A 27,445-nucleotide genomic window follows, 5' to 3' on the forward strand; every position below is an offset into this window, starting at 1 on the left:
AAGCACATTTGCTTACAAAAATGCTGCGGTCTACTTTACGGTGGGGCCATCAGAATAATTAGGGATGAGTGGGTCAGGAAATTTGGCTCACCAGGCTGGGCCCAGCGCTGGCCAGTTTTGAGCTCAAGGAGGAAAAGGTCTTTCAAATGCAAACACATTACAGCATTTCATATGGATGAAGTTCCAGGCTTCCAGGCATTATTTAAGAGTCTTTGTAAATTGGTCTGTTGACCATGAATGAAAGTATTTGAATTTGGTTTGACACTGTAATAGCTAGCATGAAGCTCAGTTAAATCCATAGCATTACCCCGCCACATACAGTAGTTTTAAAGCCCCGAAATGCTCGATGCATCCAGGTTAGCATTCCTAAGTGAACAACTGTTGTGCACAATTCATACTGGGAAGGAAATGAAGAAACTGGTTTCAGTTTAAAACAATCTTCCATCCTACTTAATTCAGTCTAAGCCTGAAAAATCTGAACTGACCTTACAGTCATTTTTGGAAAAGTTTTATTAAATTGTTTCATTGTGGACTGCTTTAGCCAAGATTTATTTGATAATTAGTACAGCACTCTAATCTGAAATCGTTTCTACTCTATTATTTTTGTTGTTATTATTATTATTATCATTACTACCACTGCTATTATTACTATTATTATTCTATTTAAATGAATTAGGCTTGATTATCACTGGGAAATTTTTGCTGGACACAGTAATCACACTAAGCCTTAAGTGTAGGTTCTTCTTGGCTGAGCTGCACCGAATCACAGGATGAGCTCCTCGGCAGTGTAGTTTGGTGGGTGTGTTCTTAGCTGAAAAAGGAGAGTGGAAATACATTGGAATGGTACTGTTTTGTAGAACCTAATGATTTGCTCCTCTGCCTATACGAGCTTTTGTTTCACAAATCCGTAGTGTATCAGCAGTGATCACACTTTTGTTGTGGACTTCTTTTGGAACTGCAATTCAGTCTTCTCTGAAGTCTGTCATCATGCCTCTCTCCAATGTCTATGTAACGATTAGAACTGGCTCTATGAGGCTTTGATTGATTTGACGGAAATACTAAAACTGCCTACATCTGATTTCACCTTCTGTATATTTTGTCACAGCCCTATTCTTTTGAAATATCTTACAGGTGATTTTCATTGTACTGTTGTCATGGATTGGAAGTGGGTTTGGTGGAGCCTTGCAGCGTTCTGACCAAAATGTCAGTCCATAAGGTACTGTTATATTGATCTCTTTTCCAGTACTGTTCCTCAAACCGAGACTCAAATCCCAGGAAAGGCTGTACCTCACCAGAAATGTCACAGATCTGACACTTGTGGGGTTTTAGCCTAATTTCTTCAGTAAGAAACATCAGATAAGCTTCAGTTTTCTGCAGCTTCCCCAGCACCAGCTAGAGCATCCAGAGTGCAAAGTATTGTAATGATGTGTCAGGTTTTCCAGAGTCTTAAAGCTTAAGCCAGATTTTCTTCCAGTGTGAAGTAATATTACAAGATTGTTTCAGGTGAATAGTCTTTGCCATTCAGTTCTCACACCATAGGGCTGATGGTTGGACTGTATGATCTTAGAGCATCTCCCTCTCTCGGGTTTGGTATGTGATCACAGTTCTGATTCCTTTACTGCACTATTTTTTGTCACAGCTCTTCATCTTCGTCATGGAGGTTTATAAAATCTCTCATTGCCTCTACCTGTGGCCCTGTGTCTTCCTTGCAGTGGTCAAGGAGCTGGGTTGGAAGTTCAAGTGGGAAACTGTTCAAAAACCTTTCTTGCCCCGAGGAACTTTGTCAAAGCACGGCTTCATTTGGAAGGCAGATCGTGCCATGGGATTAATATTTGTATATATGACATGTTTGTGTATTCAGCCTCTTGTTAGTCATGATTTTGGCTTGTCTCATATAATTTTTAGTGGGTGGATACGAGAGCTGCTGTTGAAGGATAGTTCTAGTTCTTCGGTTTGACTACTGGAAGCAACCATAGGGCAGAAAAGCAATTTCAGCCAGAATGTCTTTATATAACTCCATGTAGCTTTCCCAAACTGTATCAGTATTTACATTTTCTGTGGTAAGGCTATGGTAAATTCAAACAAAGAAGAAAACAATATATATCTTTCATTTTGGAGTGGCCTGAGCTAAATCCTCCTGTGGCAAAAAATTGGCATTGCTCTGTGGAAAGGAGAAAGCTTTGTGAAAAACTGAAGCTGGTTCAGGGGTTTCCCATTGGAAGGACAGCACTTGTCTGGCTCAGGAGTTCCACAGCTGACTTTGTTCAAACCCACTGGGTATTGTACCTCATGGTGGAAACTGGGAAACGGGTGAGAAACGAGCTCTCCAAAATGCTTCTGACATGTTTATCAGTTTGTTTCCCTCTACTTTCGTTGCATCAGCATCTAAGAAGGGCTGGAGATGGAGACACGAGGTGGATTTGGTAGTTGGTTATCACACTGTTGTAAATTAGCTTTGAGGTAATTAATCCTCATACAGAGAACAGGACTGGCAATGCTGGAAAATTTTCCAAATGTTTTTGTAAATCTAATACATCCTTGCCAACTTGAGATCCCCAAGTGTGTCGTGACATAGAAGCACTCCAGCTATCTCTGCCTGCCGTTAATATTTTGTGCTTCGTGAACCCTAATTAATTAGGATATTAATTTCCATATGTAGTTTTGGAACAGCGCCATGCTGGGAAGGAGATTTTTCTCACATGCTGTTACTCTGGTTTTGTTCATTTCCCCACATTTTTGGTGTTATTACAATACACATCAGGTAGGGTTTGATAATTGGAAATTTTGGTGGAGAGGGATCTTTGAGACATTTTGCTTAGCGTTAGGTTATTTCTTGAAAAGCTCTGAATGCAGATTTATCATTTCTGGTTTCTGTGTAGTGAATCATTTGTGAACAGATTTTCATTTTTACTGCTGTAGTGACATTTATCAAGAAAGTGTATGCAAATGCACTTTGTGCTAGCAGTTGTTCATTGAGGGTGCACTCTGACATTCGTTATTTCTTATCTATTGCTTGCGACTGATTTCTTAAAGAGTTCAGGATTCATTCCTGCTAACCAACGAGAGAATTGAGCTCCTTTAATGCCTGAGTGATGAGAAGGGAATAGAAGTATAACCACTTTGTTTATGTGGAAAAAAATAACCAAATTCATAAAGAAATTTCCCTTGATGGCTACAGTATCCAGCATCCACAGACTTTCCCAAAAAGCGTATGTGAACAATGCCACATTTTTCTTAGGGATGCAGAAAATCTCTGGTTTTGTGTGTCTGCACACTGCTGGCTGCTGATTAAAGGCTCCAATTAAAAGCAAAACTATGTTCTGTATGTCAGATTGACATTCAGAACTGAACTGCCATCCAAAGACCAGGGATGCTGTGAAGTATGTTAAGCAATTTCGGGATCCAACATCATCTGCCTACACAAAGACCGCTTTGATTTCTTGGGTACCAAGTGCAGCATCCTTCATGGTTGGTGGGAGCATCAAGGTGATGAGCACTGGGCAGCTCCAAGCAGCACTTCTGTAGCATAAAACTTGTTGCATTTTAATCTTGGCATGTTGGAATGGGAATTAGGAGCCTCTTTGACTTTTAAATGATCTGAAGAGGAATGTACTTGATACAGGTGGTAAGCATTATTCTTGGAGCCCTCAGATATTCCGGGCACACGTATATTTTCATTCCTCATAAACGTATCCCTGGTGAGAGGGGTGGGGACATCAATTAAGAGGAAAGCCATTTTCCACAGTAGCAAAGGATCAGAAAAAAAAGTGTTCTGCAGATTAAGCAGAGGTTTTGCCAAACAAATTTTTCAGATTTCTTCAGGATTCTAGTCATGGCCTGTGATCTGAAACATTTGCCAAGAATTCGGTAGAAAGAGGAAAAATACCCCAACCCTGAAGTTTTGAACAGGGAGGTGGTTTGTGGCTTTCATGGGATTGCATCAGAAGTCTGATCTTCCCGGCAAAATATACTCTCTTTGCAAAACAATGAATCCCCTAAAACCACAAGTGCCATGAAGTCAAGCAGCATGTGGTTTGGATAGGAGCAGGCCAATTTGTCAACTTTGTTTCATTCAAAGAGAACGAAATAATGAGTGGAAAAACATTGAGATAAAAAAACCTCAAGATACTCGTTACAGATTGATCCTCCCAAAGCAGAATCTAATCTTGTTTTTGCTTAACAGAGCTCCTCTGTATTTGTACTTAGACAGCACTGCTAGGTGATTTGAATAATACATATTTATAATCTATAATTAGTTTTTGACTGGCACAGGGAGTGTTATTCTAGCTAATACAGGATTTTGTGGGAATTTCAATTGTGTTTTAGAATCCAGTCTAAATATTGTGATGAATTTCTAGCAGGTAGTTTGAAGGGACAAACCCTGTGGAGGAGGTGGAACTGCCCTGTGCATCCCGGCGTGACCGCGCTCAGCTCCTGGCCTTTCCATCCCAAAGATGGGGCTGAGCAGCTCCAGGCATCCGTCCTGCTATTACTCTGTCATTCCAATTGGTCACACTGTATAGAATTGTTCTTTGAGGCGAAGTTTCGTGTCTGTTCTTCCCGTTGCTACACACGCACAACACCCACCCTCGACAGCAGCATTAGAAGTGTTCAGAAAAGTATTTACCAGCTTCACTTATTTAATTTTTGTCTTCTTTGTCTTTCCAAAGATAAAAGATGGGAAGGCTTTAAAATTCCAATCTACAGAAAAGAGCTTTTGCCCCACCTAGACAGTATTTTCTGGAGAAATGGTGGGTGAATCCTGGCTTCAGGAAATTGCAGGGAGAAAAAGAGTGTTTAGATTCGCCACAAGGATTTTGTGAAAGGTGAACTCTGTAGGAAAAGCAGGTTTTCTCAGCAGTTTTATGACTGAACCAAAAAAACAACCTTTTATTCTAAAAATAAACTCAGCATTGCAGGTCAGGTTATTCTGCCTGTGCAACAATGATGATTTCAATCTGAAAGTCCATTTTGCTTTTTGAAACGGAAATCCTGAAAGTCCTTCTTTGTAAAAAGTCAAACTTTCCATAACCAGGCAGATGCATTGTGAAGGTAAACTTCACCCTGCAGCTTCTGCTCCCAACTGCCTTAACTCAGGGAATTCCTCTTTCTTGTATTTTAGTCTTTGCTAACGGGTGCCAGCCTGATTTCAAAATGTTTTAGTCTTGGTGTAAGCAGAAGGCAATCTCCACCCACATCTTCCTTATTATCTATAAGAAATTCCACAAAACTTGTAGCAACAGCTTTCAAAATCTGCAGAGAGCTTAATTAGCATCAGAGGAGGAAAGTGGAACAGATTTTAAGCCCTGCTGCACCGTGGATCCACTTGAGCGGGGACTGTGGTCCCTCTAGCAGTTCATCAGCGTGGGCTCTGGCCCTGCACATGTCTCAGCACTGCCAGGTTACCAGCAGAGTCATCACCTCCGGAAGGCATAACCTTTGCTAAGCCATTGGGTTCAGCTCCAGGTTTGTTAGAAGCAGGTCAAAACAGAAACCCCCATTTCTAATAAGCCTATACATAAAAGAAAGGAGGAATGTGGTTCCTGGATCTTAATTTTCCTTGGAAAGAACCAAACTGAGATTTCAGCTTCTGACTGATGATACATTCTCCTTCACTGCTCTAAAACAGCAACAGCATGGAAAGTGGGGTTGATGGCAAGAGGACAGTGAGTACCCCTGTCTAAAACAAAATTGTACCCAACCTCTTTTTCCTCTTTAACAAAATAACTATGGAAAACAAATACGTAATCCATTAAGGAGCAGGCTCCATGGTGACTTTCATGCCAGCACTGGCTTCTTCCCACCGGCTTATTCCAAAAAAGTCTGAGGCCCCCATGCTTTGAATTCGGTACAAACTCCCACACAGGTTGGCTCTTTGACTGATTTACAGAAGATCAAACCTGGGAAGTACAAGCACAAAAGTTCATATCTCCAGCGATGGGCAGCAATAAACCTTTGTGCTCGAGGTGCTGGATGTGTAACCATTGCTTCGTGGGGTGGGAAGCCCAGGAGAGAATTCCTCCTAGCTATGAGTTAACTATTGCCAATCCATTTGAACTCTTGTGAAAAAAAGATGCAGAAATGGATGTAGCCCAACTTCTCTATACATAATGTTTGTGTTATTTAGTTCCAACTTAAACAATATCCCACCCAGTTTCTGAGCAGTACAGAGAATGTGGTGGTGACTCAGTGGAGGGGAACCAGAGGTCATCAGACATTGGTTCGGTAGCAGAACAGAGATCAAGGAGAGCAAAATGTAGAAAGCATGGGGATTTATGCACAAACGTGGGGGTAGGCCAAAGCTAGAGGAGGAATGTGGAAAGTTGACTTATCTGTGGGTTACCCCATTAAATGTAAGTGTAGTTGCAGTCAGCAGAATGACAGCAGAGAACAGGATTTCCTCAATGCATGTTGTGTTTTAGTGTAATGCTTTTCCTATCAAGTGAGGCTGCTGACAGAAATGGCATTTGCTGTTTTTCCTCCTTTCCCCTCCAATGGAATAAAACTCCAAAATCAATATGCTGTTCTCATTTCTGCAGTACCAGAATCCGAGCTGAGTTGTTATGGTCAAAGAGCCTGAAGTGAAACAACAGGAGATGGCCGACCTTACATATGGGGGGAATAATAATAAGCCAACAGCCCATCCTTGAGTGCCCAGGCTGTGTCAGAAACATGGGGTTAGAAGATCTGTGTGTGTCATTATCAGCCAGCTGAGTTGACCAGCTAAGGCAATACAAGAACCTTTGGTGCTCCTGGTCATCTTGGAGAGGAGCCGTACTGCCGCCACCACCACCCATTTGGCTGCTGTGCAATTAGGGCATGTGTTTTCCAAACAGGGAAGATTTGTTTGGGAAACACTGATCCTAATAAGAGGGCAAAATATGAGCAGGGTATGGAAATCTTAGGTTACCTACCACATCAGGTTTGTTTTTTGGGAATGCGTGTGTCCTCCCTGTCTTTCTCTGTGCCATGATTCATGGAGGCTGAACTCCTGCCTTGAAGCCTCCTCTCTTTTCTTATTTCCAATCCCTTCTCTTAATCATACTCCTTCCTTCCCCCACCTGTTTCCAGAACCAGGCTCCATCCCAGCATAGCCAGAGGCATCCGGTTGACTAAAATTACGGTTATGAGCAAGCTTGAGTGGAACAGACAGGATCCGTTCTTTTTTTCCACAGGGTGTAAGTCATGTCTGAAACCCCGAGCTAGAGTTTGTGCGGAAGATAAAAGGGATGGGCCCAGCCCAGTTAAACTTGAGATGGCTCGAGAAGTGTCTGAGCCACATCCCTGTAATTCATGTGGTATGATAAGTCAGCACATAGTGCATAATAGCCCTCACTCAGGCACCTGCAAGTGCTTTGTTTTGGGTCCAGTAATCCCAAACGCTGTTCTCAGATAGCTGGGTTTCATCTCTTTCCTTTTTCTCAAAGAGAAATTTGGATTGGCTCACTCTTTAATTTAAACCATTTGCCCATCACAAGAGCTTTTACAAGCAAAAATCTCTGGTTTCACAGGACCTTTTAAGTCACACTTACCTGGTGGAAGTGTGCATCCCCAAGTCTCCCCTGCTGTCATGTGTCTCACTCATACCCTTCTCACATGTACTCTTCTGCTGTCTTGGGGTATTTTTTGCTCATAATTTCTTTTAAAAACCTGCATAGAGATGCCCAAGACAACAGAGATCTTAACCAAAAACAAATTACTGGTTACAAATGAGGCTGTGGACTTTAAAGAAGCCTGTGAGTGTTAGCAAATAGCTTGCAAATGTTGAGCTGTTGAGCTTATATGGATGGAAGGCAGAAGAGTTACTGGATTTGTTTCTTTCTTTTTTGTCAACTGTCTGTGAATTGCTGATTCAGGACAAAACCTTGACTGTCATTTTTCTTCACACTCCTTTTGTTCCTTATCAGTTCCATCCTTGAGATTGCCACGGTTATGAAAGGTTTGGGTTTTTCTTTGGCAGTAAGACTCAACGCTTACAAGATGTAGTACATATTGTTACAGAGAAGTCCTTGTAATCCAAACAGACAAGACAATTCTCTTTATTCACTTACATAATGCTCAGGCACCGGCAGAGCACAGCATGCTGAAAGGAGGCTGCGGCAGAGCCAAAAACAAAGCCCAGGTGTTGTGCCTTCCTCGCCAGCTCTTCACTCATACCCTTCCCTCCTGGCGCATGTTTTGTTTGCATCCATTTCCAGTTTTCGGTGTGGAAAGATAAAGAGGGTGGGATTCACCTCCCCTAACTTCAGCAATCTGAAAGCTAAGAAACTGGTCTGAACTAGTTGCTTGGCTACCCTCCAGAGCTGGCTCCTCCAGGAGGTGATTCAGCCTATCTCAGGGCATGCTGCTTCAATCCACCTCTGCAGGGGACTTGCTGAGTTCCATGACTGCCAGCAGGACTGGTGGCACTAGCCAGAGCACACCTCTGCCTCCTGGGTTGTTGGGCTTCAGTAAGGACAAAAAGAAGAAGGAAATTTTCCATACCCATGACGTCTTGTGAATTGTGACTGTTTGGCAAGGTGCTGTCTAGGGGCTTTCTATGTGAGCTGATCCAGCCAGGACTTTGTACTGACTGTTTCCTCAGAAAGAAGGTTTTCTCTAGGATCTCACTCTCACCTGTTTTGCAAGTGGAGGAAGCTTTAAATGAAACCAAATGCACGTGCTAATGACATACCCAAAGCTCCAGTATTTGTAGCCTGGCACTTTTAATACATAATCAGATTTAGGTGCGTGGGTTTGTAATGTGTGAGAAGAGATCAAAAATAAATCTGAAGACTTCACCTACATCTTCTGTTATTCTATAGTAAAGTGGGTCCAGAGGAGGACACAAAGATGATCAGGGGACTGGAGCACCTCCCCTATGAAGACAGGCTGAGGGAGCTGGGCTTGTTCAGCCTGGAGAGAAGAAGGCTGCAGGGAGACCTCATTGCAGCATTTCAATACTTAAAGGGAGCCTACAAACAGAAAGGGAATCAACTCTTTGAAAGGGTTGATAACTGCAGGACAAGGGGAAATGGTTTTAAGTTGATGGAGGGAAGATTTAGGTTGGATGTCAGGGGGAAGTTCTTCACTATGAGAGTGGTGAGGTGCTGGAACAGCTGCCCAGAGAGGCTGTGGATGCCCCATCCATCCCTGGAGGTGTTCAAGGTCAGGTTGGATGGGGCACTGGGCAGCCTGGTCTGGTATTAAATGGGGAGGCTGGTGGCCCTGCATGTAGCAGGGGGGTTGGAGATTCATGATCCTTGAGGTCCTTTCTGACCCTGGCCATTCTGTGATTCTGTGATTCTGTGATTCTGTGATTCTGTGGTGGCTGTTACGAGGTTAGGTTTTTCAGTTTCTTTAATTATGGAACCAGGGAGTGTGTTTGGTATGAAACAGGGAGAGGGCAGGCATTTCAATAACTGCAGAACACAGGCTTTCAAAACAGAAAAGGAAATTTGCTTTCCCTTCCCAAAAATGGGTGCACTGTAAGATGACATCAAATTGCATGACTAGCCCCTCAGCAGCAAACTTGGTTTCTGGTTCAGTATGAGGCATTCATAAGGGATTGTATACTAGGAAATTTTTGTGTTACGTGTATCCCCTTTCTCTTGATTTCCTGTCCATGCCTGCTGTCTGCAGCTCCTGAAACAGGAGTATGGGCTGGGCTGACCTTCAGTTCTGAACCAGAATGGCTGTTCCTATCTGCTGTGATTTTTCATCCAGCCTCTTCATTTCTTGTCAATGGGTAATGACAGAAAAAAGCTATGCTTCCTATTTCAACTCTTGACAGCCATTCAAAGAGTCTCTTACTTTGAGCTCTGTGTAATGTTTGTAGTACACTTTAACCAGCCTGGTGTCATGGGTGGGTGCCACTATTTACAATTTATTTCCCTTAGCAGTATTTCAAGCCAGGTTCTCAGTTATTGGCTTTGTTACAGAAAGGCTCCCTAGGAGCAGAACACAGAGCTCAGAGGTGTCAGTAGGTGTCTTTCTCCCCTAAAAATGGTTTGCTTCTTTCTGGGAGCCATCTTTTTCTGTTTTTCCTGCTAGTATGCATTTCACATTGACCACCTAACTCAATTTTTGAGTGGTCTGAAAGAGTTTTTGACAATTTGTAGAAGTGGCACAAAAGGGTTTGCCATTTCAAATCCTGACTTTCACCAGCTCTGACTTCAGAGGTGTGTGGAGATGATGTAGTTTCCAGAGTTGACATATCATAATTTAAAGCGCCTGGAAGTACTATGGAGAGAGAAAATATCCTCCCTACAGATTATTTGTATACCTATATATATATATACAGGAGACTTCTATCAGGCTGTGATGCACTCATGTGAATGGCTTTCCTTTTCTTGGGTCTTCATAGCTTAGTTGAAAATAAAGCAACACAGAGCAACAGAGCTGTTCAGCAAAATGCACTTGCTAAGCAGTGTGCATTCAAACAGTTTGTTGCTGACATGCCCTTGGGTTTTTCCTTCTCTTAGGATGACACACACTGTGAGGAGATACTGCAGAAGGCTAACAAAACAAAAACAAAAACAAACAAACAAACAAAAAAACAGATCTCACCAAAATCCAAGGCATAACTTCCATCAAGTCTAAATTTTGCACTTTGTATGTTGGCACTGGAAGGTGATTTAATGGTAATATTGTAACCATGTCCCATAGTCAGATGAAGACTTATCTAGGATTTGACCAAGCACTTGAAATTCATTTGTTAGAAATGACTTCCATGAGCATCTTTTAGATGGTGATGTTTGTTTTAGGAGAGATTCTGCGCGCAATCTGGATGCAGTTACATTTTTGGTGATGGAAGAAAAACAGTGTACACCAGCAAGAATTATTCTGCTCATTTTCATCTCTTTGACTCAATAGGAATAAGCAGTCAACCTTGTATGTGACCCAAATACTCATTAATATATGCTGGAGGAAGTACCTTCTTAAGGAGATTAAGTTTCCTATCAGCAGTGGTACTTTCTTTCATGGGGATATGTCTGTATCTCCTCTCAGTTAACGATTGCAGTGCATCACTTAACAGTTGCAATAAGGAGATCAGTTGACAATTGCTAAATATTTTCTGTCTTCTCTTCCCCCAGAACATCCTGTCTCACTTTCATGTCCAAAGCTACTGAGATGCTTTGCCAACTCTGAGCACAGCATTAAAATAAAAGAGAGACTTGATCCACTTGACATTCACAGATAAGTATTCTATTCCCTTCTTTATTTTCCCATTAGAAGTATTCAACAGAAGCTGTAGATGCTCACTATCATTCAGGTTGTTGCTTGAGGGTGGAACAATGAAGATTCTTTTGAAAAATGGCTAAAATTCGGGGCCATTTGGCACCTGTGTGATCTTCCCTGCTCACAGCCACGAGGATCAGTGAACAGAGGCTGAAATCTCTGCTGCCAACTTTCAGCCCAGGAAAGGTGTTAGAGATTGAATTACACTGTGATCCTTGGGAAAAGAGGGCATATCTTTGTCATTTTGTGTTACTGACATTTCTAGGGATTTTGACAGAAGGAAGATAGCAGGAACGTACAACTCCTGTCAGTGAGCATCTCAAAATATTTCTGAGTAAATGATGGCAGATGCTTCAAGCCAGAGATGCTGTTAGACACTGAGAAATACAATTTTCTTTTACTCTCAGTTGAAGTTCTGATTATTCTATTTTCCCAAGCAAAAGGTCAATATGACATGCACGTCATATAATCATACAGCAACTCTTGTATTTCATTCTTGCCATTGTTTTTTGTGTGTAAATAGAGATAAAACAGCTAAATGCATTGAAAAAAAAATAGTTGATCACTAGGCAGGAGACAGGCAGTCCTAAAAAAAAGTTTCCCTGGTTTAAGTAGTATTTCTTACTTAAAAACAAATTTTATTTGGCTTGTGTGCAGAGCTCTGTCTTCATAAACCTTTAATCTCAGAGCTGTCAAACCTCCTTTAACCCAGAATTTTACAGTAAATAGAAAAAAAAAAACGACAAAGGTGATCTTCTGTAGCAAAGTGAGCTTAGGGCATGTTGTTCAAGGTGAAAATCTTGTAGTGTTGTTTCAGCAGCATTAATGGAAATTGATTCAAAGGAGACTTTTCAGGATCATTCCTGAATCTCTAAAGCCAAAGCCTTGAGAAAATGATAAAGTACCGTGAATTTCTGATCTTCCATGGGAGACTTGTATGGCCTCTGCAGTGGGTGAGATGAGAAGGCAGAAGACATGGAGCTGTGCTGGAGACATGGCAGCATGCAGGTCATTACACAGGTGAGCTGCTGTGTCACACTCAGCACAGAACTGTTCCATTGGTGAATCAGGCCATGACAGCATTTTCTTGCTTCTCATACTCTACACACGAATGTGATGTAAGGAGACATTGAAACAAGCACTCGAGCACTTAGTTCCAAGATTTTGTACAAGTGTACCTCAATGCAGCTGGAAGATGTAAGCATCAATTATTTTCTTAATTATTGCACCTTTGGAGTGATGGGAGAAGTACAGATGTCAGGTGCAGTGGAGGCACGAGCAGAGTGTTTAGTGAGGTTTTGAGTGTATTTTGTGTTTTCTTGTAAGAAAGGCAAGCAATGTAGAAAGTCCTTGTAGATCTTTTGAGTCTTTCTTCTGTTTGCAAGGTGGCCAGTCTTTGCATTTACAATGCTTATTTGAACAAGAGAGTGAGGGAAAAGTAAGTATGGGTGGTAAGCAGCAGTAGGCAGAAGCAGTTGATGGCATGGGATGTATGCCAGGATATGGGCCTGATCGTTCTCCCAGTATTCATAGAGAAATAGCAGAAATCATTTTGGGAAAAAGAAAAAAAAAAGAAAAAGAAAAAAGAAAGAAAAAGAACCCAACCAATCCTCATCTGCTTATTTTAATTTCTAAGCCACACAAGTTAGATTTTAGCTTAGGAAAACATTCTGTGGTGCTCTTTGAGGCACCTTCCACTTTCAGCAGCTGCTGCAGAATGGTGAAAAAGCATGACCTGGGATATTACTGAAAGAGGGACCAACTTTGTTGAATGGTGGCCAGGGTGCTTTGGATGGTGTAACACAGGGATGCACCACCAGTTCACAGAAGAGAGGGGATCATGTGCAGAATTAGTCTATTTAGAGAATGTGGTCCCTTTCCCAGCTCACAAAATGCCTGCAGATATTTTTTGATTTCCGTAAGCTATTTGGCAGACATGCTCTTGAATGAATCCAGGTGGACTGTTCATTAATAATTTTACTCTGTTGTTGGGCTGTGATTGGCCATGTTAGTCACAGCATGTCCTTTCCGTGGTGTGGGTAGAGAAGTACACTCCTACTTACGGGATGAATTTTGTGTATGCAATTTAAAATCCATTTTCAGTGAATACTCCTGTGTATGATTTTGAAGTAGATTTTACAAGTATTTTTGCCAGTAAAACTCACTCACTTAGATGTTGTCAGAAACAAGTGCTAAAAGATGCACGATATTGTGTGGTTATGTACTTTAATGTTATTATCCTAACTGCACTTCATGCTTTACTTCATCCTGAGCACTGAATGAAGTCCAGACATTTCATTTCAGTCAGATTTTTCAGTATTTCATTGTGTTGTAGATTAAACATACTTGTTCATGAGTTCCATAAGCACTCCGTGTTGGTATTAACTTTGCAGAGTTTAGACAGCATCACACTATTCAACAGCAGCATGAGGTGGACAGATGGATGGAGTGCAAATGAGCTCACATTTGCCTGGTTAAAGGCAGGCAGGCAGGCAGGACACCCACCTCAGCAGATGCTCTGGGAAGGTCAGGAAGGGAGGGGATTTTTATGACTCCAGTACCACTTGGATGTTACTGAAAAGGCACTCAGCCACTTCTTTCTTGGAACGACAGATTTTGCACCTGCAGCATTTCCCAGACTAAATGAAGTCATCTTAAATAAATGATGAAAATGCAGAAAATACATCTGTGAAAAGAAGCAAATTAAGAAACTGATAAAAGTACAGTTGTTATTTCTAGATGGGAGCATGCTCATCCCATGCTCTCATGTCACAGCCTCAGGTTCATATATGCCTTATCTGCTCCTGGATTTATTTTCACTAACTGGGAGGCAGAATACCTGCTACATTTTTGCCCTCTGATGCAGCAGGGTCAGGTAGCCAGTCTTCTGTTACCTTCATGCCAGTTCTTTATGCCTTTTTTCTTTTAAAGCCTAAAGACATGCATATTTTAGTCAGTATGGAAAGATGATAGGCACCCTCACTCTTTGTATATTCTATACTGATGACCAGTGTGATATCTCCCAGTGAAATGATTGTGTCTGGTAAAGAAGAGATATCAAGGGTGATAAGGAAAAGAGCAGACTTGGTTGTGGGAAACACAGGATCACCACTCTGCATTTTTAGAGCAGACAGGAACACCATTAATCAGTATATGAGCAGTTTTGAAAAACTCATTCCAACTTATTCTGGGGCTAGGTGATGGCCAAAGATAGCACAGCTAACAAAAGGTGGCAGGAAGGGACAAAGAGCAAGAGGATGAAGACTAAGTGCTCCTGGGTATCAGATCTCTTGTCTAGATGAGTTTTTGGGATGTGCTAAAGGCAAATTAGAGATTGTAGGTTAGATAAGATGTGTACAGAGTGATTGTTTGCTAGGACGTATGATTTATGAAGTCTTTAAAGTGTTGCAGTGAAAAAGACCACTTAGACTAGAAGGAATGTGCTAAGAAACAGAAACTCGGGGCAGCCCTCAGAGAGGGGAGGGGAAGGCCCAGGAATGGCAGCAAGAGTCAAGAGAAGTGCAAGAAGAGGAAAGGCGAGAATGGTTTTGAACAAAGGGCACAAGGAGTTGCTCAGATAAGCTCTGTGTAGGGGAGAGAGAGTCAGTGAGGAGAAAAAATGGGCAGAGGAAGGTGTTTGAATGCTAGACCTCGATGTACTACCCCAACAGCCAAGTTCAAGATGTCAAGAGAAGCCTCGGATCCTGTAGCTGAGTGGTGTCTAAAATATCATGAGAGCTGGCAAAGAAGGTCAGTGTAGTCATTCAGTGTTATTTAGTTAAACTGTGTTTTTGTAGGAGTATTTTCAAGTTTTCAACCAAGAATCTTTGCCCTTGCTAGCATAAACCTCTCCTTGTTTTTCAGGCCAAGCAAATTCAGTATTTCTAATGATGCTTGGTTGAGCTACCTTGGTACTAATAAAACAGCCATGCTTCTTGTGTTTCTGTGAGAGCGCTGGACAAGGAGAAGATTGGAGGAGTCCTGCTCTGAGTCCCAATGAATAGGAAAGGTGCCATCCTCATCTGTCCAGCTGCCAACCAAGGCTTCCTGCACCTGTGGGCCGTGAGCAGGCTTGCTCAGGTGGGATGTCCACGTGGGCAGGGGCAGGGAGGTGGGAGAGGGGAAGAATGGCTTCCCAACTAGCACAGCCTATGCCTAGTGCTGTAATAATGGAGTTTGTGGTTCCTAGGGAGATCAGACTCACTTTGAATGCAAGGGAAGGATCCTGCTACACATTTTAACACAGGAGGACTTGAGCCTAAGCTATTTTTAATTTTTGAAGAAGGATTTTGACAAGTGAGTGACAGATTTCAAGTTTTCTACTCAGGAATAAATAGAGGCAACTGTTTCTTAGCATAACATATTTCCAATTAATAAAACGTGTGGGACTTGTGGCACTCATAAAGCTGGTTAGCAGAGGGGAGCCCCTAATTTCCATGCAGAAGGGACACGTGAGCCCCGGCTTGGGGCGCTCGGTGTCTGCCGATGGGATTCTCAGGGCTCTGTGAGCTGAGCCTTGCCAGCCAGTTCACAGACACATGGATGGGCTGGGTTTGCTTGGAAGTTCAAGCTCAATGAACTGAGACTCCAGAGAACAATTCCCCGGCTGCCGCCACCTCCCTGCATGGCCCTCTGAAGCCCTCCGTCCTCAGAACCCACCGGCCTCCCTCTCTTAATACGTTCACAAATTTTCCCAACAAAAGAGCAATTACAACCTTACAGAGACTGTTCACAAAGAGAGTAGGGATGACCCCAGTGAGGGGTTTGCACTACTCAACACATGGCCAGTCACCAACAAAGCCAGCCCCGCTCCCATTTGATCCCAGAAGAGCCTCTCAGACTGGCACGCTTGACCAAAAGCTGGCCGGGTGATTCATTCGTCTGGCGGCTCGGTGATTCATGGGCCTCCAGGAAGAAGGGAGGAGGGAGGCAAAGGCTTTTCAGAGCTGAAGTTAAATGCAAGAGAAACACATTCCCCAAAACCTGACTGTGTCCAATTGGTGTGTGAATACCCAGACAAAGCCGGGGCAGGAGCCCTGGTGGGCCACGATGTGTGGCTGTGAGGGTGAGCCATGCTGCAGGTGGCACCTTCCCAAATCCATGCTGTGGACCATGTGGAGTGCATAAAGAAGTAGTGCTTTACATCCTAACTGTGTGTGCTCCATGGCTTCCCCCGATTTCCCGGTTGGGCATGCTCTGGTTTGTATACTAAGGGCTTTGACCCAATATCAGGGTCAAAACTTCAACTGACTTTGAACTTAAAATCTAAGCTTCCAAGCTGTACTAACAGTTTTGCCTTCTTCTCATATCTTATGAAGCAAGCATACTGCAGGCCTCATCCCCAGAGAGGTGCCTGCCCATGGCATATAGGAACACTGCAGGTGCCTCTCTGCTGATGTGCTTTGCAATACTGTGTCCCGTTATGGGCTCCTCATTCAAAAAAGACAGAGATCTTCTAGAGAGAGCCCAGCGGAGGGCTTCCGAGAGGGTTGGGACCCGGAGCATCTCCCGTATGAGGAAAGGCTGAGAGCCCTGGAGCTGTTCAGTCTGGAGAAGAGAAGGTTGAGAGGAGATGTCATCCCTGTTCATAAATATCTGATGGTTGGGAGTCAAATGGATGGGGCCGGGCTCTTTTTGGTGGTGCCCAGCAACTGGACTGGGACAGTGGGCACAAAGAGCAACACCGCATGTTCCATAAAATATGAGGAAGAACTTTCCTGTGTGGGTAACAGAGTGCTGGAACAGGCTGCCCAGGGAGCTGGTGGGGTATCCTTCTCTGGAGAAATCACAGACCCCTCTGGATGCTTTCCTGTGCGATCCGCTGTGGGGATCCCTTCCAACCCTACAGTTCTGTGATTCTGTGACCCCACCATCCGGCTGCCCTGCTCTGCTCCCTCAGCAGCGACCAGGAGAGGCTGCAGGATTTTCAGGCCTCAGCTCAGCCTGCTGAAACTGTCCCATACCCCTGCGAGTCGCCTGCTGCAGGGGATTGTGTTACATATTGCTTCAGACTTGCGGGTCAAAATGCTAAATTATTTAGCAGCCATTGCCAGATGGATTTTAAAACAATTAACAAGTGCTAAAAATAGGCAGCTCTCTCTGTCTCATGGATTTTGCCAAAAAGCATCTGTTTGCTGTTCTCTTGCCAGAAATTTATGCTGAGGGTGCAGCAGAGGCCTCGTGCTCCCTGCAGTCATCGGGGCTTCAGCTGTGCCTGGGCCTCTGGATGGCTGCAGTGCATCAGGGTACAAGTGCCACTGGCAGGCGGTTGTTGGTGCACAGGAAGGAGTTCCAACTGCTGAGTGTTATTTTTCTTACCAGTTGTATTACCATTGTAGCTGTGGCATGCTTCACGCTGCTTTATCATCTGCCTTTGCTGGATAGGTTGTACTCTCCCATGTCCATGTCGGGATGGTGAAGGCAGGAGCAATTAAGGCTCTGGCATCAAAGGGACTTGGGGGCTTAAATCCCTCTGAAGGACTCAGGTCCTATCCCTTTCCTTACTGCAGCAGGTGGAGAGAAATCAAGTGGGACATGGAAACTGGCTGTTTGCTTCAGCACACCATTTTGGAGAAGAGAAGGCTCTGGGGAGACCTCATTATGGCCTTTCAGTATTTGAAGGGAGCATATAAAGAGTAGGGGGTATAACTGTTTACATGGGTGGATAGTGATGGGACAAGGGGAAATGGTTTTAAACTAAGACAGGGGAAGTTTAGGTTAGATATGAGGAGGAAGCATTTCACACAGAGAGTGGTGATGCACTGGAACAGGTTGCCCAAGGAGGTTGTGGATGCCCCATCCCTGGAGGCATTCAAGGCCAGGCTGGATGTGGCTCTGGGCAGCCTGATCTGGTGGTTGGTGACCCTGCACATAGCAGGGGGTTGAAACTAGATGATCGTGATGGTCCTTTTCAACCCAGGCATTCTATGATTCTATGATCCACATGGTAAGGCATTATGGGATATGTAGTTCAAGGCTTCCTGGGGCCTGCAGCTCCTTGTTGTCAGGACAGGTGCATCCTCTGGCCACATTTCAGGGCTCTGCTGTCAAGACTCTGGCCTCTGAGTGTGTGTTTATTTCTACAGCACAGAATGTGCTTTGCACAGAGTAAAAGACAGCGTTTGTTTCTTTTTCGAGTTTGCAGTCACCCATAAAAGCAGGTGCTTTGCACTGAGCCTAGGGTTTATGAGCCTCTGCTGCCAGCCGAGCTCTGATGCTCCGCTTGGTGCCACTTGCAGCACTACACTCAGCAGGCCCTGGGGAACGGTGCAGATGATGGAGCACATTTCACTGAGTTTCTGTTTCTAAAAAATGTTACACTAGGCAAAGTAGTTGGACCTGAATGAAAGTGGCAGATCTAATTTTAGACAGTACCTATGAATGAAACTTGAAACGAGCTGTTCAGGAAATACCTTCCTCTGCGCCAGTGCCAGGGAGAGTATGTGATTTAATGCTAAATTAGCCAGTGCCTATGAACAGGTTACTGCAAGAATATTTTCCCTTACTTTAACTAAATTATTTTTTAAAAAATGAAGTCGTAATTTCTACATATATGCCCATGTCCGCTTGCAAAAGCTGCAGATCTTCCACCTCTGGGGAGTGAGTGCCTCCTCTGCTTCAGGGCCATATGTCACCCCTTGAAGGCTGTTTGTCACTGTGGCCCCGCACTGAAGAGCTCTTTTCTTCGATCTGGTGTCTGGGGATGTCCAGAAGTGAACGGTAAATATGAGAGGTCCTTGAGCAAACTGAAAGCCTATCCCAGGGCTCTTGCCCAGACGAGCAGCTACATCTCTTTCATATGTGCTTTGTTATCTATTGACCAAACATTCTTCTTTTCTTAAGAAATACAGAAGGGAATACTGCCCCTCCAGATACCGAGCAGGCATCTCGTCCTTGTCTCTCAGGCCTTTTATCACACAGCTTTTCATGTCCATAATTTGGGACCCTGGAGACCTGAAGGTTTAGCTGAGAAATAAATCAGCAAACAAGCTCTGTACCTTCCTGCACAGTTTTTGCAGCCAACAACCGAGATACAGGCGCCTTTCTGCATAAGTGAGCTAGGCACAGCAAGCACAGCACTCACAGCACTGGATCAAAGAATAATTTACAGGTATAGTAAGCCAGTTACTCCTATCTAACACACGACAAGATTCTTGGTCCTTGGCAAAGAAAGCTGTAGTAAGTAAAAGTGCAGAAATGTTTTGTAATGCTTTTTTTCCTTTATCCAGATAATCCGAGTCTTGGGTCAAATCCATCGTTAACTAACCAAACCTCCATCAGCCCTGTGTTTTATGAAGTTTCCACGTGGAAAGGCTTTAATGAGTTCCTGTTCATGACAAAACTTCCTATGTTGGATGCAGTCCTAAAGCTCATGCCAGTGCTGGCGTAGCATGGGCTGGTGCTGCTAGACCCGGACACCTGGAGCTGTGCTGTGTAGACGCTGGGTCATCTCAATGTCTTCCAATAAAGCCAGGGAGTATTGGCAGATGCATGACCCAAGATGAGCATGAAGATAGAGCAGTATACCTACTGGAGCATCTTCACACTGCGGTCTGAGGGCAGGTGAACCCCAGCTTTTACCCTAGGGACATTCGAGCCAGGGCAGAGATGAACACTGTAAAATGCTCAATAGAGAAAATATGTTTATGGGAATGCTGGGGAATGAGGGGATCAGTAAAACATTTTTATGTGGTTGTGATTTCTACAACAAATTCTTAGTGTATGCAAAAAGCAGCTCTGTTGGTCAGTGTGCTGACCACCAAGCCCACCTCCTCGACTGTAAGGGGAGGCCAGAGGAAACAACAGGGAATTGTAATGCAATTAGTGCTGCTGCTCAGCTGTAAGTTCAGCTGCTCAACTCTTGTCTGCATTGCATGAATGTAATGCTGTAGCTGTAACATGTTTGTGTATCCCATTTAAAAAGTTACAGCATCAAATGCAGCAGTGATTAGTTCACATGATGGCCTCTGTTCTCCAAGCAAACAATGAAATCAGTTAACCAGTAAATGAGTTTCAGGCCTTCATAATACTGCTTAAGTCTAGGAAGTTGTCTCAGCCTCTGGCAGAGTCACCTTGGCTTGTCTGCGTGAGAGCATGCTGTGCCCTTCTGCTTTTCCAGCATCCTTCTGGCTTTGTGGCTCATCCCCCAGTCACGATCTATTTCAAATCAGCAATTCATAGACAGTAAAACTGTCTGTTTACAGTACAGTGAGAGAGAGAGCAGGTATGCTGCCTGAGCTTAGGTAGTAAGTGCCTGCCTACTGCGTATTCACCCTTGATTTATTGCTTCAAGTCTCATCTCAGCATATATATGGAAAGCTTCATTGCCAAAACAGTTCAGGCCCCCTTAAAAAGATGATGGGATTCTTAGAAATATCCAGAAAGAACTTTCCCTTAATTTGCAAGGAATATATAGTGACTTAAAATATTGACTGAGGAGGAAGGAAGCAGTGAACCTGCCAGGCTAAATGACAAAACCTTGAATCCATGTCAGCAGCACGAAGTGAACTCAGGTAGTCTATGAGACTGGTAAAAAAGTAGGTACTTGCACAAAACCTTGGTCCTGTTGAAGGCACAGGAGTTTATTAATGAATGTCAGTGCAGCAAAGGTTTCATTTGGGTTCTTCCTCTTCTACTGTCCAAACCAGACCCATATTGCTGTTTATCTGCCATCTGAACATCTGATCCTGCGAGAGCTTAAGCAGCTCCTAGGGTGAGCTGGCCTTGCTTCACAGCCATGTGAGAGCTGGGCAGTTGGAAGCTTCCAGCCCTTTGTAGCTCTTAGTGCATCCATCAGACTGAACCCAGTTGCTTCGCTGAATGCATTTTAAATACTAACATTTAAACTGGGATTTTCAGAAGTCTGTAGCAGAGGCATGTCAGTAATGCCCAGTCTTGGATGGACCAGTGTGCATCAGTCCCATGACTGCCTTTTAGAATCTTATCTCTGCACTTTTCTTATGCTAACTAAAAACAAACTGCATGTCTTGGGATTTGTTCAGAACTGCTGGATACTCATAAAATACACAACTGCCTCGAGCTGTCACTTCTCATCCTGTCCGTAACACAATTCTGAGAAATAACACCTTTCAACAACAAACAAACCTGCCTAAATAAGACAAAAGTCTTGTTGCTAGGAATCCAGCTTTCCACTGGCGGCACTTCTGGTCAATACTGGAAATTTTAAATATCTGATTAAACATCTCTGGAATTTCTGGGAATACAGAGATGCTGCATGGGCAAGATCTTCAGAAAGTTCTCAACAACATAGCTCCTGTCGGGGCTTAAAGGACCCCTCCAAGTAATCCATTTCCCTCATTTCCTGATGTTGTTCCTCACATTCCCTGACCTAGCTCCTCAAATGACTTAAGCTCTCCTTTGCAAAATGCATAGGCACAAATAAACCACATATATGAGAAAGGAATGTTCCTCTGTCCCACAAAACAAATTAAATGCTTTGGTCCACAATCACTCCTGGGGTAGCTCCTGTGAATTCAGACGAAACGCATGAATTAAGTTTATTAAAGCAGCGTTTCTGATAGGGATTGGGAATAGCAGTCCAATGAGGTTTTGCAATAGTAAAATGGTTGTTTATTAGTGATGAGTGAATCACAAAACTTCTGGCATGTGTGTTGATCTTAGAAAAAGAACTGAAGAAGTTTGAAACCCGATCAGGTCTCCCTGAATCAGTATGTCAGCAAAACTGCCTGGAAGTAAGTCCAAATCAGGATTCTCATTCAAACATACTTAAATGTTCAGATTTATAAGGCTGGATATAGTCATATCCCAGCAAGTGCTAAGAAATTAGGGATGGTAAATTAAACTGCTGAAGAAACAAGAAGAAACTCGTTCCTAAATTTTATACCATTGTGATCTTTTTGAGATAGTCACACGCATCCCATAGCCGTGCCAGAGCTGCAGAGAGGGATATAAAAGCCAGGGAAACAAAATTAGTTCCCTATTCAGACTTACTAAATAAACAGTGCAGGTTATTTCCAAACTTTTGTTTTGTTTTCTTCTTAAACGCTTTGTCAAACCACAAGTGGCTTTTCAGATGTCTCTGTATATAAATAAGCTTTGGGGCTGGAGTAGCATGATTTTATTTAGATCTTGCAAGAACATTTTTGAGATAGATACTCTCATCATGTGCTGGGCCGCATACTTTCTCCTGAGTAGCACGAAGCCAGAGATCCTCCTGCTATGGCCGGTGAGCTGGCAGCTCTCACAGCTCTGACCTCGGAACTTGAGCTTCTTAGTTGACACCAAAGGATCTGCAGATACAGCTCAGGAAACGTGGCCATCATTCAGTTGGTTTTGTCCACGGGCATCACAGTGTCCCTTGCACATACATGATCCATGAGATGATCTCCATGAAGGAATGTGCAGACTGTGAGTATGATTTCAAACCATTGTTAGCTTTTCTTTTATTCTCACCCTTGCAGATGAATTTTGTCCAACACTGCTGCTCATTGAGACACCTGACGTAACAGGCCAGACAAAGCCAAAGAGCAGTTGTAAATTAAAATAGGTAGAGTTGCAATCAGTCTCTCCTTCCTGATTGCAGTTGAATGGTAGAAGACTGAAGAACTGCTGCTGTCCAGGCTGCCAGGTGGATGGACTCTGGACAAAGAAGGATGGTCACTTAGAAGCTGCTTCATCCCTTTGGCAGGGAACTGAGGGGAGGGAGCCCTTTTCCTTTCAAGCACCCATGTAGCCACTCTGCCAGTGCCATACAACCGGTGGGGCCACTGCTGGCATAGCAGAGAGCTCACTGGACCCCGTCTGCCCACTTTGTGCAGGGGAATGGGGCAGTTGGAGCTGCTGGCTGGCACTGCTGTCTCCTCCCAGTCAGGTGGCAGCAGGTCTTTAGAGTGGCCAAGGAATGTAAACAAAACAAAACTGTTGCACAGTCTGGCGAGTCAGCAGTTCCAGCAACAGAGGGTGATGGCCAGCACAGCTAAATCCAGTTACCAAAATAAGTCTTTGGGATACTCCACAATGACCCAGAGCCATGTGTACCCCTCGGCCTCAGCCTCATTCCTACAGGAATCAGCTTTACACCGGCACAGGAGAACAGAGTTGTTTTTCATGTGGCTTTTAAGGCTATGAAATCATGAAATTCTCTCATTTGTACTCAGGATTTCTCAGAAGGACACCCACATGATCACCGTGGTGCTCACAGAAGCCTTTGTTGGGAAGAAGCTCACCCAGCCTGGCAAAGGGAGCAGGAGGGAGAGAAGCCCATGTGAGGTGGGTGCTGCATGCTCCCTCACTGAGCAGGCAGAGGGGGGCTGGATGCAGTTATTTACTGTCACAAATTCCCTATGAAAACAAAGGGAAGTACATCCTCCATGTGTATGTTCTGGGAATATGGTAAGGGTAAATGCAGGGAAGGGACTTAGAGGTATGCTTGGTTATGCCATGATTCTGGCCCTTAATCCTCAATAGCTGTAGCAGAAGCAGCAAGTAGATCAGATCTAACTGGAGGCTGCACTGTAGCTGCAGTGCATTCCCTTAAGGGCAGAGCTTTTGGGAGACCTTGTGCATCTCAGACATCTTCAATTTCTAGCCAAGTTACTCTTAACCTTCATTAAGAAGTGTGTTTCTGAAGATTGCTGAGATGTCATTAGATACCTTGGGCAAACCAGAACTTTAAGGAAGAATGTCAAATTGCATCTTCCACTTGCATTTCAGCAGTGCACAGCACTCTGCAATTCCTATCCTGACAGCCTGCAATTGGTGCCATGGAGCATGCCTGCTCCTCAAAGCTGAGATCAGCCAGGTCCTTAGAGATCTGAGGAGAGTCTTGTCTGAGAGGTGGCACAGTGAACCCCACGTGTGGTTGTCTTCTTACATTTAGTGAAAATGGAGTCTGTGAGGTGGTAGCTCTGGGTGGACTGTGGCTGCCAGGCAATGAGGCAGTGCAGGCTGATCTGAGCCCACTTTTGCAGCCTGGAGAGACCTTCGCCTCCTCGAAAAGTTAGCAAATTCTATGTGCTCTCACAGCCAGGATCTCACCTGACCCTGTCTGAGACGTCTTTATTTCTAGAGCTAAGCAAGGACAGCTGGTAATCTGGAGTAATTGTTTAAATGCATTAACTCAGAAATACTGGTCTTCTGAATCACAGCAGTATACCATGGGGAGATTCTGAGTCCAAGTGTTGCCTCAGGAGGAACAGAGCATGCTAAAGAACCATGTCTCTGTGGAAATCCAGAAGATTTCCAGCAATGGGAGAAGGAGGGCAAAGACTCATATTGAACCATAACAAGGTTCAGTATGAACTGTATGAGCACCCTGGTGTGTTTTTCAGTGGATGAAAAAGAGAGATTTAAGCTTAACTAGGGAATTTATACCACACAGTTTTCTTATTTAATATGCATCTTTCTCCAGAACCAAGCATTAAGTTTAAGCCTGTGCACTGCAGGAAATAAGTTTCTTCTTTACTTTTATCTTCGTTTAGCGTGGCCATAGGGAAGATGCAATTCCAAGTGCCAGCCTGTGAAGCCGGAGCAGCACATCCCTCCTGCTCTCCTGCTCTCCCTCCTGCCCTCCCCAGGACCCAACACAGAAGGTCCTCAGGAGGCAGAAAGGGGCTTCTCAGCAGAGCTGCATGAGTCAGTTTGCAGGCTGGAGCCTTGGTCTTCTCGTGACAAGCATTAGTCAGAGCATTCCTGGCACGTGGCAGGAGCCTGAACCCCGCGGGTCTTCTCTGAGTCCAGCGGCTCACTCCGACCCTTCTTGAGGTGGCTGCCGTTCAGCGGCTTGCAAGATGATCCCGCTGAGGAGCAGTGTTCTGCTGGGGTCTGTGGGCTGAGAAGCTCTCTGCAAACCTCCCTTACGGCTCTCCATCAGAGCAGCTATACATAGCTCTTCTCGGGATCTACAGAGTTGCATTAACAGGCAGAAACAGAAAGCGCAAATTTATCAAAATGAAATGGAAGTCAAGAGAACATACTGTCTAAGGCAGCGAGGCGGTTCAGACAGCTCTGCAGCAGCCTAAACACATGACAGACTCAAGCAGCTCCCACCGCTGCCAACACAACTGCTCGCGGGGTCTGCCAAGAAGCCAGATGCTGCTGCTGGAAAAAATATCTTCCAGAGTTTGGCATCAAGATCCTGTGATTACCATCCAAATGGGAGGAGATGGAGTGGTAGAATGTGAGTTTAGTATTTAGCACCCCAGAACTGTGCAGCAGCCTTTGAAGGCAGAGGAAAAAAGTTCAAGCAAAATATTTTTGCTAAAAATATGTTCAGAGAAATGAAGTTTTTTTTAAATAGCAGAAAACCAAACTATTATTAAAACAACGCAAAATATTTTATGTCTGTATCAATTAAATGAGTAAAACCAAAGAGGATTGCGAATTCTTTACTTGAGTAAATTTTGTTAAGGAATAGTTTTATAAAGGTCAAAGCATGAGCTCTTTGTCTCTCATGTTGTTGCTAATGGAAAGTTCCACTGCAGATAGCATCACAGCAACTCCCCTACCCAAGACAAATAGAGATGGGTCTGAGTGTTCCCGCATAAGCTTGGGAAGGGTTGAATGTGGATCCAAAGTTCGCAGCTAGTCCTCCTCTCCTGGACAAACAGAGGCTGAATCCAAGCTGACCCAGGGTTTGGGGGAAAGCCGGATCTGTGTTTGGTTCCAGGCTGTGAGGTTTAAACCCATCTTAGAAGGTGTAGCAAGGTGTGGGCCATTTCTTAAAGAAGTTTGAGACTGCTCTTGAACCTCCTTTTCCCAACGACCATGGTGATACTCTCATAATCTGGGAGTAGGAGAGGATCTGGATCTGCCTGTGATGGGTGAGGTGTCCCAGCTGTGGCCTTGAGGAGCCTCCCCAGCAGACACAGTGGTTATGGGTGCTCAGCACATAGAAGCAAGCAGGCCAAGCAACATTTGCTCCCCTGGCTGGCTCTTGTCTCCATTCTTACTTTTTTGTGTGTGTGCTGATTCTGCTCCATGACTGGGAATCCTATTATTGCAGTAATAGTAGTAATAATAATAATAACAACCCAAGTGGGAACTCAGAAATTTACATATGGAAAGTTAAGACATGAAGACTGTTCTGTTTTACTTGTATTTTTGGTTGCTTGTTTTTATGACTGATCTGTTTTTCTGCAAATGTATCTCCTTGCCTGTTGGAAAAGAGCAAACAAAGCCATTTATCATCATCCCCCATGTTGGTGGACACATCAGATCTTTTTATAGGGAAGTGGGCAGGAAGCAAGGAGCATCTGTTTCCTCACTGAGGATCTCACAAGGGTTTCTATGATTCTATGGTAACTGCTTACCTGTATGATCTTCCGGTATCTTTTGACTCAGCTGAGCATGTGAGTTGTTTAGTTCAATTGTTGATTCTAGAGCAACTAGAAGAGATAATCCAAAGCCACTTAACCTTTTAGAGCCCTTCATAGGATCATAGAATTATTTGAGTTGGAATGGACCACTGAAAGTCATGTAGTCCAACTCCCCACAAAGAACAGGAATGCCTGCACTAGATCAGGTGCTCAGAGCCCCATCCAGCCTGACCGTGAGTGTTTACAAGGATGGGTCATCCGCCACCTCTCTGGGCAACCTGTACCAGTGCCTCACTGTCATTATTGTAAAAAAAAATTCTTCCTTATATTCAGTCTAAATCTTCCGTCTTCTTTTGAAGCCATTTTCCCTTGTCCTATCACAGCGTGCCACAGAGCATTGCAAACTGTAATTTACTGCCTGTCTCTGCATTATTGCTTTCCTGGATTTCCCCTTTCATTCAGCCCTGTGTGTTCGGAGGCACGTGTGCCCTCGCAGGCTCAGGTTCAGGTTTCTGGCTCAACCTCCCATCCTCCATTAATGTTATTGCAATACCATCCGTAGTACCCCTGTTCTCCTATTTCAGAATCTATCATGAATTTTAATAATTTGTTCTTCAGATAATCTTTATTCCTTAATGATGATGTTATTCAGTTGATTAGCTTAACAAAGGCTCCTGCAACTCCCTGTTCTACAAGGCCTCTCCTCAGCCATTAATTTTGATCCGAGGTTCAGGTGGAAGGCTGCGTAATGCTATTCTGGTGTCCAATTTGTATACCAGCCACTGGAAATGTAATTTGATTCTGTTTCACAAGGAAGGCTTATACTATTAAGAAACCTTACAGAAGTGGGTAGGTATTCTACTACTTGAAACAGGTTGTCAGTTGAACTTTGGGGAAGAAAAGATAGGCGAGTGAAGCTTTGCACAGAT

At 43.9% G+C, this 27,445-nt stretch overlaps 2 long non-coding RNA genes across 5 annotated transcripts in view; both read left to right on the forward strand.

Annotated features, from left to right (window-relative positions):
- The first annotated feature begins 1,084 nt into the window (after positions 1–1,084).
- Positions 1,085–17,857, forward strand: LOC116217204. Its single transcript, XR_004161389.1, has 3 exons — positions 1,085–1,216; positions 11,076–12,240; positions 15,085–17,857. It is a non-coding gene; the product is annotated as an uncharacterized LOC116217204 (long non-coding RNA).
- A 232-nt stretch (positions 17,858–18,089) lies between these two features.
- Positions 18,090–27,445, forward strand: part of LOC116217205 — a 48,167-nt gene continuing 38,811 nt past the window's right edge. For 3 of the 4 annotated variants that reach the window (XR_004161390.1, XR_004161392.1, XR_004161393.1), the window contains exons 1-3: positions 18,090–19,330; positions 19,449–22,608; positions 23,358–23,469. This is a non-coding gene — a long non-coding RNA (uncharacterized LOC116217205). The remainder of the gene's footprint in view (positions 19,331–19,448; positions 22,609–23,357; positions 23,470–27,445) is intronic. The other variant, XR_004161391.1, reaches the window with a different exon arrangement.

This window comes from Meleagris gallopavo, chromosome 15 (genome assembly GCF_000146605.3).
Source record: "Meleagris gallopavo isolate NT-WF06-2002-E0010 breed Aviagen turkey brand Nicholas breeding stock chromosome 15, Turkey_5.1, whole genome shotgun sequence".
In the NCBI taxonomy this organism is placed as follows: Eukaryota; Metazoa; Chordata; class Aves; order Galliformes; family Phasianidae; genus Meleagris; species Meleagris gallopavo.